This window comes from Rhinolophus sinicus, chromosome 5 (genome assembly GCF_057876585.1).
Source record: "Rhinolophus sinicus isolate RSI-liver-muscle chromosome 5, RSI-T2T, whole genome shotgun sequence".
Classification (NCBI taxonomy): domain Eukaryota; kingdom Metazoa; phylum Chordata; class Mammalia; order Chiroptera; family Rhinolophidae; genus Rhinolophus; species Rhinolophus sinicus.
The window spans coordinates 94,790,512-94,805,210 of NC_142505.1; the positions used below are offsets into that span (position 1 = coordinate 94,790,512).

General features: G+C 45.9%; 1 protein-coding gene across 6 annotated transcripts in view; it reads left to right on the forward strand.

The window, feature by feature from the left end:
* The first annotated feature begins 1,211 nt into the window (after positions 1 to 1,211).
* CYFIP2 (cytoplasmic FMR1 interacting protein 2) overlaps positions 1,212 to 14,699 on the forward strand; it is a 110,526-nt gene continuing 97,038 nt past the window's right edge. For 2 of the 6 annotated variants that reach the window (XM_019740295.3, XM_019740331.3), the window contains exon 1: positions 1,215 to 1,347. The gene's annotated coding sequence lies outside the window, so the exon portion shown is untranslated. Of the gene's footprint in view, positions 1,759 to 14,699 lie in introns of all 6 variants that reach the window. The other 4 variants (XM_088798760.1, XM_088798759.1, XM_088798757.1 and 1 more) reach the window with 4 other exon arrangements.

Below are 14,699 nucleotides of genomic sequence, written 5' to 3' on the forward strand. Positions count from 1 at the left end.
TAAATTAGATTTAAATTAGAATGAGTAATCTGAACAACAAACCACATAGGATCATGATTTCTGAGTACTTGGGAAATGGTGTGAGATCAGTGAGGGCAAAGACTGCCTCAGCTCTGTGGAGACACTTGAGTAATACAGCTCTTCTATAAATAGCCCCCGATAGGAAGAGCTGAGTGTTAAGGATACATTTATGGGCCCTCAGCAAACATTTACGAATAGTTCTCTTTGAACAGGACTTTATTGTTTCAATCTGTATACACCTAAACTGTCTCACGTGCTTTCAAATTATTTACCCTGTAAGGCAGGTATGGCTCCTGACAGCTATGGTGGCGTCTCAGGAACAGAGTGAAGGGAGTTGCTTCAAGGTTAGGATTTGGTGGTCTTACTTCAGCCTGGTCTGAAGATCCATCAGACTGCATGCACGTCGGTGAGAACCATTTGTTGGGAGAGTCCTAAATGGCAGATTACACCTTGAAGAAAGAGCCTGTTCTCTTACTTAGCTCCTCCCTGGGCTTTGCCAGCAATTACTTCCTGTCACCATATATTTTCCTTTTTGTCCATTAGGCACTTCTCCCTGAATGAAGTTGAAGTATGTCCCTGCTTATGATTCGGCTTTAAGGGACTGAACAGGAGTGCCAGAGGTTATTCTTGAGCTGAGGAGAGCAGACTCAGTTGTTAGAAAGACGGTCCCTCTCCCCAACCCCCAGGTTTACCTCGTTCCTTCCCTTCACAAGACTTCTCTCAGCTGTAACTGGACATTTGCTAGGTTAATTTATGCGTGCCCTGTGTCTCCTGGTAGGTGAAAAGCTCCAAAAGGGCAGGGACCCTGTCTTTTGTACACCAGTGCACACCCAGCTCCTGGCACGGTACTTGGAATAAAATAGGTGCTGGATAAACGTTAGGTAGATAAAAGAGCACTTGGAACTACTGTGCCATCAATGAGATCCGAATGGAGCCCAAAGCTGCGGCCCTCCCTTGCTGCAGGTGTGGTTCCCAGGCATGCGGGCCTAGGAACCAGTCCTCACTCCTTTCTCCATCCCCAGAGCAGGGCGGCTGGCAGGACTGGGGCGGGAGCCCGAGGGGCAGGTCTGGGATGCGCCGGCCGCGGTGAGGGGCGCACCCGGAGCCCCTCGCCGCAGCCATTTCCTGCTCTTTGTGTGACAGCCGCGACGGGGAAGAGGCCGGGCACCAGGGGCGGAGGCGGAGCTGCAGCGGGCGGAGGGGCGGGACCGAGGGCGGGGCCGAGCGCAGCGGCCGGTGGAGCGGAGCCGGGCAGAGCATCCTGTGCCCCGCCGCGGGGCCCCGCGGTATCCTCAGGCGGCTCCATCGGACCTGCCGCAGACCCAGGTAAGCGGCGGTCGCGGGCCTTGGGGCCCGCGCGGGGACTGGGATGCTGCTGGAGACGGTGATGGAGCCCTGAGGATGCGCGAGGTGCCGGCACCCCTTCTTCTAGCCTACGGGGGGCGCTCGGCGCAGCGCCACCGCTAGCGCGGCCTGAGGGCCCCCGGAAGCCCCGGTTGCTGGGCTCCAGGCCCCGCGCGGTCCCCTTTTCCCTCCCGCCTACCCTGGGCCCCGGGGCGCGGACCCCCTGCAGGGACGCGCCGACTCTAGGAGGGGCACCGGCACGACGGCCGCAGCGGCAGCAGGTGCGCGGCCTGGGCGGGAGCCGCCGGCCGGAGAGGGAGCGGCACTGATCCAGGGTACCGGAGACACCTGCAGCGGCCGCGAGCCTGGCGGTGGCGACATCCCGGCGCCCAGGTACAGCAGAGCGCCAGCCTCCGCCTCTGCCGCCGCGGCCACCATCACCTCCCCCAGGGCTAGCAAGAGCCGCCTGGGCCCGCCTGGCAGCCACCTTAGGCACCCAGCGCCCTGCGGTGAACCTGAGATGGGTGGGGCGAGGGGCGAAGCGGCGATGTTTGGGGGTGGAGGCCTTAATGAGAGAGAAGGCTCGTCTGACCCGCTTTGAAGCCTTCTGGCCTAAGCTTGCAGCGCTCTCCTCGGGGATGGCTGGGGGCGGGGAAGGACGAGGGGGAGGGGGATGAGTGGGCTTGCCTGCTGGGGAAAAGCTTGGCTTTTCTTGAGATCTGAAGAATCAGGACGATGCTTACCTGTCTGTGGTGGCTTCAGCTTTTCAGGACAGCCCTCCCCCTGGATGAGTGCACACCGCCTATGTGAAAAGCAAGAGAAGGGGGTGCTTTCTGTTTAGGAGTGGGGGCGGGAAGCATGGTCTGATTAAGAGAACCTATACAGAGAACCTCGTAGAGTAGGACACAGTCTGCCCAGGTGCCCTCCCCAGCCCAGGGATTCTGACTTTGACCTCTGCTCGCCTAGTTTCCCTGGCACAGCAGAAACACTCACCAAGGGCTGATGGCCATCAACTCCCCTTCCAGCCAGGCCAGGAAGGGGACAAGGATCTTTACCTGCCAGTTCCTGGGTGCTTGTGCTGGCATGGAATGGACAGGGAGATTGGGGCCGTCCTGCGGGCATGAGGGGCAAATCGGGACAGTGCTGGTTCCCACACTCCCCTTTCCAAAAACCTCCTGCCTGTGTCCCCTTAGGGTAGGTCTTACCTTCCTCTTGGGCACAGGCCTTATTGGAAGATTTTGGCAGATCACAGATGTTTGAGGGCAAAAATCCAGGTCCACATCCCTGGGCAGCTTGTTTTCTCCAGCATTAGCCTTTTCTGTTACCTTCCCTGAGGCCTCCTACCTCCACTTCCACACAGTGCCCTGTGCTTCCCATTCTCCTTGTTCTCCAGAAAGGAGCCAGTGACCATATTTATCCTCAGGAGCGAAATACAAAAGAATTTCCCATTCCACGCAGAGCAGGTGCTTTGATGTCCTTTGACCAGAAAGGAAACAGAAGCTGAGAGACATTTTAATGGGAAACAAAGCTTTAGGTCAAATACTTGATACCTCTAATGGTGGAATTTCAAGCAGTGAACTGGAAGTCGGAATGGGGAGCTGGGTAGCAATTTTGTGGAACAGCTCCCTGCAATGACAATATCTCGCAGCTGTCAGCTCTGTTTGTTGCAAAGGCAGCTTTGGCCCCGAGGGCAAAAATATCCTCCGAGTATGTATGTGTAACTGGTCATCGGTTACGGTCACTACAAAGCATTGTTGAGCACCCAATGTCCACATGGGGGAGGTGAAAGTTTCCTATAGAGAATTACTTGTTGGCACTGGCTGCCATCTGCCAGGATAGTTACTAGGCCACAAGAAGAGTGTGTTGTTACTTACAAAGCCAGGGCCTCTGGCTGCTTATGCACAATGAGCCTCTGGCTGCGGGCATTAGCTCTGGGTTCACTAAGCTTCTTTATTATATTTCCTGGCCAGTTCTGACTGGTTCTGTAAGCACCCAAGCCTGCCTTGTTCAGTCCCTGCTGGAAATGGAAAAGGAAAAACTTGTTTTAGGCATGAGGCCAAGAGTGGGGTATAAAATCCAATAGGATTGAAGAGTTTTCCTCAAGTCAGGCTGGCCCAGAGAAGGAAGTAGACATGAATTTCAAAACTGGGAAAGGTCCCAGAAGAACATCACATGTCCCTTCTGATAAACTGTGCCCTCTCTGGGCATGCTGTGGGCCTCCACTGCTGTCATTGACCAGAGAGTGGGATTAGGTGATGAATAAGCAGATTAACATTGGGAACAGCGCTCCTGGAAAACGTGCAGAGCTCTAGTCTCCACATTTGAGGGTTTCTTTTGGCCTCTGTCGGCCCCTGGGTTCCACCATGAGCTTCACAAAATGGCCTTGTATAGCCATTTGGCCTGCATGTGGCCACCATAACAATGAGACTGTTTCTTTACTGGCAAGTATTAATTATTCTCTTATAGTTGACGAAACCAGACCTCAGTCACCTCAGTGGAGCCTTTGTAAATGGCCTTTGGTCTCGTTGTTCTAAGGAGCAAAGCCATGTCTGAAGTCCAGAGGATGGGCCCCGCATTAGTGATAGAGGCCGGGCACGAGGGTGGAACATGCTGCTGCCTTCCCACGAGGGTGGGAAGGTGACAGGCCAGCAGCGGTGGGGAAGGAGCTGGTATTTCACTGGATGCTCTTATTAAATGAGGGATGCATGAAAGTGCTCAGTAGAGCATCTACTATTACACTTATATATTGTTAAATGTGTAAATGACATAATCATTTACAACGTGGCTCATGGGTGTAGTTAACCCACAGCTCTTACCAACCCCTCCACCTCCAGAGCCTTCCTGGGTTTTGCTTTTCCCAGGGGAGTTGGTCTCTGTTGGACCAGGAAACCCAGCCTCAGGTTTACCTGCAAAAGGTAGCCAAAGGAAAGAGTGATAAGACGGTGTCTGTAAGGGCTTCAGGTAGGAAGAGGTCTTGAGTAGCACGCTGAGGGTGGGTATAACGTGAGTAGGCAGAGACAAGGCAGAAAGAATACTCTGAGCAGAAGCGCAGAGCTGGTTCTCACATTTCAACACACAGAGGTCAGGAAGGACCTCTTTCTCTGCATGCATTCAGCCTTTTGCAACCAACCAAGAACATAAAGGGCATGTGTCGTTTCCCAGGCAGACAGAACAGTGCAGTGGACTTAGGACACAGGATGTATCCCTGACTTGCTGTGTTCCTTTAAATCAGCCACGATCTCTCTGCCTTTAAAAATTGGGCAATGGGAAGAGCCTGCCCAGTTTGTTACTTACCTGTCACCACAGGAGCCCGTGGATGAGATAATGTCTGCAAATTCCACTCTGAGAAGAAAAGGCCATAGAAAGAGAAAAGACAAGGAGGTTCCTGAATGTGTGGTTCTTTTGGATGGCTACCCTCCATTCCTAAAGGAACAATTTATTAATTATATATTGTGTGTCAATTTGAGAAGACAAATCTGTGGCCTCTCTGTTTCATTGCACCCATGGGAAACTGAAAGTCACCTTGTGATTCGCAGATTCTGTCAAAGTCCCTGGATGGCCTGGTCTGTAAAAAGGCACGTCAGATTTCAGTCAGTGGTGTGGACGCCTCCCAGGAGGCAAAGAGTTTGGATATTGGTTTCCTAGCCATGGCTGTTATGCCAAAGGCTGTGTGTGATGTGCTTCAAAGGAGACCCATTCAGGCCACACTGCTTGGACCCTGGCAACAGAATAGAAAACACATGGGGTGCAACTTCTTAAAATTATTTTTGAGCTTGAAATTATTTTGAGCTTGGGATTCAGGCAGAATTTCTTGCAGGGATCATTCTGGCTGAGTGTCGTTTTTATAGACTCACAGCAACTCAGAAGCAGTGCAAGAAAAGAGGAAAGTAAACATGGCCTCCTGGAAAGTAGCCTGAGAAAAACCCAATGATGACTTCATCAATAGGCCTTTTGATTTTGTGTTTGCGTCATCGTTAGGCCATGTAAGAGCAGTGGTTCTCAGACTTTAATCTCTTTGAGGAACGGAGCTGAGTTTAGTATATCCATGTTGTATGGTCCCTGCCTTCTAAACAAGGCAGGAGATGAGGTCCTCCGCAGAAATTAAAGGTAATGTGCTGGTTGGGAAAGTTCAAGAGACTTCCGGAGGTTTGGAGCAGCTGCCTCTGTGGGTGGAATGAGAAATCAACTGGGGATGAATGAAAGGATTGTCTTAACTTCACTGAAGGTCCAGCCGAGATCAAGGAGGATCTGCAGGACTGACCCTCATAGAAGACACTCAATAACTCAGTGTTAAGTGAAGGGATACCTGAGAACGATTTTCGATTTGTGCTTTTAAAATGTGATGCCTTAAGACCGATTTTGGCAAGTATCACTCATGAGCCAAGAATTCAAAACTAGGAGTCAGTCATCAGCCTCCAACTATGTGATGGGAAAGAGAAATGAGGCTCTGCTTTTTGAGGTTTGAGGTGGAAACTTGATGACAGAAGAATTTTCTAAAGCGATCTCTTCAGATTCTCATAGTAATAAGACTTACTTAGATATGGTGTCTTAGAGGACCGTGATATTTTAAATTTTGTATGATTATTTTTAACCAGAAGACATGAATTTTGGCCAGGGGCTCATGCATTCAACAAATCATTCATGAAGTGTTAAGCTAGGTATGTGCCCAGCTCTATGCTGGTTGCTATGGGTCAGACCACATTCCCCCCCTTCAAAAAAATGACTATCTCTGTCATTCTTGGTGATCCAAAGAATTAATAAAATATAAAGCAGTTTATAATGCAGTAGGAAATTATGGACTTTAGACAGTGAGTGCTATAGGAATCCAGAGAAATGAAGGTTGTGGTGGAGTTTGGCTGGTCACACCTTCATGGAGGAGGCCTACCTTGAATTAGGCCTTGATGATGGCCCAGGGTGGGATTTGAGAAGGGGAGAGAACAGCCCACTAGGGAGTGGAGAGACTTTGAGCAAAGGCACAAAGCAAGAATGTCCATGGGCAGGTTTTGGCACCCGAAACACCCTGGCCACAGTGGCTCGTCCATGGCAGGAAGTGAGGTCTTTGTGGAAGCCCTATGGCTGGAGGGTCCCATTATAGTCAGTCATTTGCTTTCAAGTTGGAAGGGCCTCGAGAGGCTCAAGTCTAGTGATTCCTACCTAGTTACTTTTGGTTTTGCTTTTTTAAAAAAAAAAATTTTAGTGCTTATGATGGACAGTGTTGACATGCTCCACCTATCACCCCCACACCCATCCCCTCCCCAATTCTACCCCATTTTTCTCCTTCTCAAGGAAAGAGGTGAACAGTGGTATCGTGGGAGGACTTTGAGCCCTCCCTCACACATAATAAAAAGCACCTTGTTTGCAAACCTCACTACTTACACCGTTTTTCGTACAAGTTGCCACAGCAACCTTCACCTTGGGAGTTTTGACATCATGGCTGAGAACCACTACCAGGCCGACCTCCATATTTTACAGACAGGGATATTGCCCTGCGTGAAAATGTGATTTCAGGACCCAAGTCAGTCTTCAGACTGAGCCCCATTCGAGTTGCAATTTCACATCGGTGAAGCTGAGATCTGTGTGCCCCGATCCGGTGGCCAAACCTGAAGCCTCACACTTTGTTGCCACAGCAGGTGCAGTGGTTTCCCTTTCTGAGTTTCAGCAGGTGCCTCTGAGAGGCAGCTCCTCTCCCCAGATACAAGTCATGTTGGTGTCCTTCATGTGATGGCCTGTCACATGCTCCAGCGGGAGCAAATCATCCAGCTGCCTTCGGTGGTATGACCTTCCCACCCAACAGGATGGTGTCTGCCTGGTCGGGTGGAGTGATCCACAGAAAGGCTGCCTCAACCCTGACAAGTCAGGAAGCAGCTGAGTAAAATGGCAAATGCAGTGGCAAGCCCTTTAGCCGCACCAGAATCTTTTTCTTTGCTGTAAACAAAGAGGAGGGTAGGCCTTCTCCAGAGGCCCAAGTCCAGGCTGATTTGGCCTTCTCTGCTCTGACCTCAGGTCCCCTGTGTGGAGAGAAGCTGCAGGTGACAGAGCCTTTGGTCCCAGAAGGCCCACAGTGAGGGACTTACATGGCAAAGATTGCCTAGAAACAGTGCTAGGGGCTGGCCAGATACCTGAACTGCAAGTAAGAAGGCCTTGGGTTGTCTTTTAGAGTAAATTTTAAATTTTTGATGAAAGCAATACATACACCTGCTTTAAAAAGACAAATAGTATTAAAAGACAATGAAAAACAACCAACAACCATCCAGTACCCACCTCCCCCAGAGGCTGCAGCTTTTAACTCTGTTTTTTCCAGTAGTTGCTTCCAGATCTCTAAATGATAAGCTTATGCAGCTGTTTCTTGATTTATCTATTCTCTGCATTGTCTATTTACTTCCTGCTGTGATGGATGAAGATTTCACTTTCTTACACCATCCCCCACCCTCCCCTGCCCCCATCGCCCAATATAGTAAGAGTTCTATTTTAACCAAAATCGTGTTTAAAGTGTCTACATTATTAAGATGTGTAAATGATCATGCGACAGCCAAGTAATGTCCTTTGATTATATTTCCTTTCTTACATGGCTTTTTGTTTTATCACAGGATTAGAATTCTCTCTCTCTCTCTCTCAATCTCTCTCTCTCATATTCCTCATTTTCTTTTGCAGCTCTGTCATATCTGTTATTGTATTGGGTCCTCTTGTCTTCCCAGGAAGTTGCAGTGTTAGCCCCAGCTCTGCCTGTAACTGGCCAGGTGACCATGTACAAGTCTTTCCCATCTTTCAGCCTCAATGTCCTCATAGTATAAAGAGAGCTCAGGTAGGAGGGGAGCCAGAGATCCATCTTGTTCTCATTCTCAACCTCAAAGCCCATCACCCTACCTCAGAGGGTTTAGCCTGAGGAGCCTCCTGGGTGGGGCAGCCCCAGGCCCTGACAGAGGGCAGCACAACAAAAGCAAGCAGGGGAGGGGCCTGGTTTGGGCCCTGCCCCCTGGTGGTCCCGCCCACCCTGCCGCCTAAGGGGACTGGCCCATGGAGTTAATATGAGTGTATATGTGGCTCTCTTTTTCTCTCCTGCTTTCCCCTGTTGATTTTTATTCAACAGTCTCTGCTTTTAGGGGCAGCATCAAACTCCCCAAGCTCCTCCTATTCCAGCTTCTAGCTCTCTTTGTACCACTTCTGCTTATGTTATACCCAAAGTTTACCAAAAGTCATCATACAAATACTAACGTGCTTTGGTAGTGGCTTTATTGAGATATAGTTCACTGTATTATACAATTCACCCGTTTAAAGCATACAGCTCAGTAATTTTCAGTATTCACAGAGTTGTACAACCATCCTCATGATCAGTTTTATAGCATTTTCATCACCCCAGAAAGAAACCTCGTGCCCGTCAGCAGCACCACCTATTTCCTCCCATCCCCACCCCGAGATTAGGCAACCACTCATCTACTTGATGTCTCTATAGATTTGCCTATTCTGGACATTTCCTAAAAAAGCATATTGCGCTTCTTTCATTTAGCATACGATTTTCAAAGTTCATCCATGCCATAGCATACGTGCATACTTCATTCCTTTTTGTGACTGAATAATATTCCATTGTATGGATAGACCATATTTTATTTATGGTAACTCTATGTTTAAAAATCTGAGAAACGGACACACTGTTTTCCAAAGTTATTGTACCATTTTATATTCCTACCAGCAGTGTATTGGGGGAGGGGGGTCTAATTTCACATCCTCACCAATACTTGTTATTATCTGTCTTATTTCTAATTATAGGGGGAAAGCATGCAGTCTTTCACCATGAAGTGTAATGCTGGCTGTGGGGTTTCTTTGTATCTGCCCTTTTTCAGGTTGAGGAAGTTCCCCTCCTATTTCTTGAATGTTGTTATCATGAAAGAGGGTGAGATTTTGTCCAGTGCTTTTTTTTTTTTTTTTTTTTTACATGTACTGAGATGCTCCTGGGGGGCTGGTCCTTTATTCCATGGATACGGCTTATCACATTCATTGATTTTTCACATGTTAATGTTACACCACTTTTACATTCCTGGGATGAATCTCACTTGGTCATGGTATATAATCCTTTTTATATGTTGTTGGATTTGGTTTTGTGGGGGAACTAATTTTTATTGATCACTTTCTACCTACCAAGCTGTTTACATGGATTAACTCATTTCGTTTTCAAAGTCTATGAGGTAGGAACTATTATGATTCCTCACATCAAAGATGAGGAAAATGAGGCGCTGAAACATTATGTCACCTTCCCAAGGTCACACAGCCAGGAAGTGGCAGAGCCAGGATTCGAATCCTAGTTTACCACCACACTAAACCACCGCTCATTAACATACTCGTATTAATGGTGGGTATGAGATGATTTTCAGATGGTACCCAGACCTATGTTTGTTTTCACTGTTTTTATTTTATTTTTTTTATAGTTTTCTTCTGTTTATGGCAACCAGTACTGGTTCTCTGTTAGTGATGGTGATCTAAAGCTTCCTTCTACCATATATGTACAAAGTAAAAGCAAAAAGTCTATTTAGAAAACCTATTAAGTAAATAATTGTACAGGAAGTTTATGGATGTGACTGCGTATTCCATGTTGATTTAGTTTGTATTATTAATAGTGACGGAGAAGGAATGAGAAAACTAGAAGTGAAGACACAGCCAACTTCAGGTCCTCTCGTTTCTCCTATGTCGTTAGGGGACTCGGGGGCATCGGGACATTCTTTCATCCACTACTTCCTCTGTGCCTAATCTGTCCTCGGCACTCTGCTAAGTTCTCTGACGTATTCAGTGATGGGTAAAGTGTGGTCCCTGACCTCACGGAGCTTATACACGTATGCATTATTCTACCGTAGGAAGGGCATCTGTGTTTTATCTCATGGGCAAACTCAGATTGATTGCTAGTGGCCTCCTGGAGTTCTGTATTTCACAAGAAGGATTTTGAGGCTGCCTGTGGACTCATTGAGAAATAAACACATTAACGATTAGCAACGTTTGCCCTGGCCTGGGAAGAGGAAGTAGCAGTACTTGCGACCCTTCTGAGGCAGAAAGTGTCAGAAGAGAGGTAGTGCTGAAATACCTAGGAGTGGAATTGCTGGGTCATATGGTAACTCTGTTTTATAACTTGAGGAACTACAAAACTGTTTTCTAAAGTGGCTGTGCTATTTTGCATTCCTAGCAGGAATGTATGAGAGTTCCAGTTTCACGTCCTCACCAACACTGCTAATAATCCCAGGGAGTTCCAAGGCAGGTGCAATCGTGTCACAGAGGGGAGGGACCTTGAAGGATGAGTGAAATCGGGACATACAGTGATAGAGGAAAGAGATTTTATGTCATAGATAACTGTTTATAGAATATGGAAGCTGTTTACATGCTCAAATGTTAAATATTTGAACCATTTTGATGAAGTTCTTTCTAAAATATGAGCAGTTTTCTTGCTATTTATATTCCTTCATCTCCTCTCCCATTTTTAAAAACATAGTATCTTGGACATAGCACCGCTTTTCTCGATGACTTGGGTTCATTGGTGATCCACTCATTGAACATAGAGTTCAGTTTAGCTGTAAATGTGTGCTTAGCACTGTGCTGGGAGCTGGGTGTGAATTAGGCACTGTGCCTGCACTCCAGGAGTTTATTGTTTAGGTCAGAAGAGAAAACATGGTAAATTGTATAATGAAGTTTTACAGATGCCATGAAAGAAGGAGCACACTGGGAGAAGGTAGAATCAGCTAAGGAAGAGGGAGTCAGAAAGCCTTCTTCAGGAGGTAAGCAGTCCCTTACGTCTCTCCCAGCTCTAGAATCATTCTGGCAACATATGAAGTATTTTGAGTTCTGTTGTGAACCGTGATACCGGTGAGATGTCTACAGGCTCTTGCATTGTGTAGAGCTATTGGTCGTACCCTCCATGGCTCAGACGCCTATGCCTGTATGGTTCCTCCCTCCACCTCGTATAGCTCTGTCTCTGTACGTGCCACCGTGAGGCTTGCTCCTGTCACCATCCAGGCTGCTTCTAACCTGTGGCCTTATTTTACAGATTGGCACAGGTGCTACTTGACAGGTGGCTTCAGGTGGCTCCTGTGGGGTTTGGAGCCACAGGGTCTGACCTTTGGATGAGTAGGGTGTTCCTGCAAAACGTTTCACTGGCAGCCTGTTTGGAATAAGCTACATGGTCCATTTGGATGCACTCTATGGAAGTCTTCTAAGATTCACACAAGTGACTATGTCCCTGCGTGGCCCCCGCACCTGTGAAGAAGTTCTGACGTGTAAAAGGGTCTCAGCTGCAGGGGACCACTATGACCTGTGGAGCCATCTTCTGTCATGGCAAATTCGAATCCCCACACAGTCTCCAGACACACCCCGCTTATACCCACGGTGGGAAAGCTGGTCACACTGTGAATTACTTCTTGGTATTTTTCCCTGCTCAAATGCTGCTTTAAAAAAAAATTTTAAGGGGGACTATCTAAGCCTCCCTTTTAAAATATTTATATTAATTGACATCTTTTATTGTATATGTAAATATACCTATATTTTAAATTTTATTCTTTTTACTTATTTTAGTTGCTTTCTAGCTGGAGAGATTTACCGACAGGGAACATATTTCCTGGCCTGTGGATGTGCATATTAGGTTGGTGCAAAAGTAATTGCAGTTGAAAAGATTAAAAATAATTGCAAAAACTGCAATTACTTTTGCACCACCCTAATAAAACCCAAAGGTGACAGTTACCTGATCTTTCTAGCTTGGCGTAGTCTTGTTCTTCTTGAGGAAGGAAAAAGCAGCCAAACTGGAGGGGGGAAAAAAGGAATGTGCTTCGTACCTTTCAAAATGATACAAAAGTAGGTGTGGTCTTGAAAAAAGGGAATAGAACTGGGAGTAAAGATATCCCCTTTCTGCTGGAGCTCAGCCACTAGCTGACCGTGTGACCTTGAATGGAAATTTTCACTTCTCAGTCACAGTGTGCCCTCCTTAGAAAGACAGCAAAAATAACACCTGACCTCTCAAACTTGCAGGGTAGTTGTGATTGAGGAAGTCAGTATGCAAGATCTATAAAGCTGAGCTATCAGAGTGATAATAGAAATGCTTCCTTTTGGGTAGAAGTATCATTACAATGTTTAATTCATCCATTCACTCTGTTAAAAAGAGGCCACCCGACTGGCTAACATTTCCTCGAGTGCTTACTCTGTGCCTGCTCCTGGGCTAAGCACTCCATATGCCACACTGTCATAAGTCTCAGAATAAATCACTGAGGGTAAGGGAGTATTATCATCCCTTTACAGCTAAGGAAACTGAGGCTCAGAGAGGTTCAGTACTATGTTTATTACAGTTGTATAACTAGTAAAGTGGCAGATGACGGATTTGAGCCCCATGGCTCAAGCTTAACCACTATCCTTAGCCTAGTGTTCCACCTCAGGAAAAATACCTTTCTTCATTTTACTTGCAGAATGTCAAACAGAAAACAATGCAGATCTCTTGCTTCCAGAGTAGCAGGGTTTAACCTGTGGGTAGTCAGAACCTGCATTCCCAAAGCCAGGTTCCTCCCATCCTGCATTTGTGCGGCCCACCTCCTTTTGCTCAGGATCTATCAGTCATCTCAGCCAAGGGCACTTCTCAGAAGCAAATTGCCTATAAGCTCAGTGTTATTCCTTGTCTCTGTGAAACCTGGCCACACCGAGTTTGAGTTTGTTGTGAAGACACTGAACTTAAATATGCCCTGAGTGCCCCACACTGAGAGGTTGCAGGTGTGTCTGGTAAATGATGCTCCCATAACACTGTTCATTTTTTAATGTTTTATTAATTTCTCTTCTAAAATGACCAAATGGCCATATGTTCATAGACTGAATTAAAGAATTCATTTGGAAGGTTGCATAAAAGACAGGACATTTAGGCCAGAAAATAACTGATTTTCATGTATACCTTTGTTAAAATTTCCCGTACGTTTTTTCTTTCCAATTGGTGGGGAGTTGGCAGTGACTTCCAGCACTTGAGTTAAAAATGTCTCATTTCTTCCTCCTTTAGGCAGTGAGTTATGTACAAACAAACATAGAAATCCATTAGAGAAGCTATATTTACAAGGAGAAAAGAAAGGTTGCATTGATAGAAATAAAGATTCCTAATTTACTGACTTTGTAGGCTGTTCAGTTATTGATACTCTTCAAGTGAAGTTCAGGGGTATTATTGTGTTAAAGGGGAAACCTTAAGGGTTATTCTAGTAAATTAGTATTTTGATGTCTGTAAAGCCCAGAAGAAACCCATGTTATAGGAGACAGGAGAAGGGAAAGGTCATGACAAGTGGGAGTCAGAGAAGATAAAGGGAAGATATATTAGAACTGGGAATGTATACACTAAGCTGGGGGTTTCCTGGAAAATTTCAAATATATATAAAATTATATAGAAAAAATATGATAAATCTCTGTGTAAGCATCTCACAGCATTAACAACTATAAACTCATGGCTGGCTTTGTTCCATTTCTCACTATTCACCCATCTAGTATCATTTGGAAGCAAACACCTATATCCTTTTATCCATATTTTAGTAGGTATTTCTAGAAGCTAAGGAATCTTTTAGAACAACACCAATATCATCACAATAAAAAATAATAACACTGTTTCCTTAATATTATCAAATATCCAATCAGTATTCTATTTTCCAATTTTCTTGTAAATGTTATAATTTTATTTTTATGGTGGTTTGTTTGGAATAGGATCTAAATAAGGTCTTATAAGCTTTCCTTTCCACCTCTTTTTTCTCCTTGCAATTTATTTGTTGAAAGCACTGAGTTGTTTGTCCAGCAGAGTTTCCCATAGATTGCATTTTACTGATGGCATCACTGTGGCATATTTTAAGTGTGTTCTTCTGTATTTCCTGTCAATTGGTATCAACGCTTGAGTAGATTGAAGTTTTTTTGTTTTGGGTCCATCTTTCTTCATAGAAAAGTGTGTTTTTCCATCAGGAGGCACATAATGTCTGATTGTCTTTCATTATTGATGTTAGCAGCAGTTGATCAGTACCTTCGTCCATTTGTTCATTGGGGGTTGGAAAAGAGGGATATTTTAATTCTGTCACTATTTCTGGGAGGTAAAAAAACGGGAGAGACAGAAACACCTCTCTTCTGCAATTTGGTTTTCCACTGTTGCAATTTGTATAGGAAAGACAGGTTAAGTGTTCTCTTGTTTCCTTTGTTTATTGTTTTTCAACATAAAAGTTGGTTCACAGGCATGCTCCAACAGTAACAAAGTAATAAAAACCAAGTTTCTATTAGGTATCTTTATGCTTTCATGGATTTAAACATATTTGATATTGTTTCAAGTCCTTTGAGTTACGCTAAGTGGTGTTCACTTTGCCCCATGT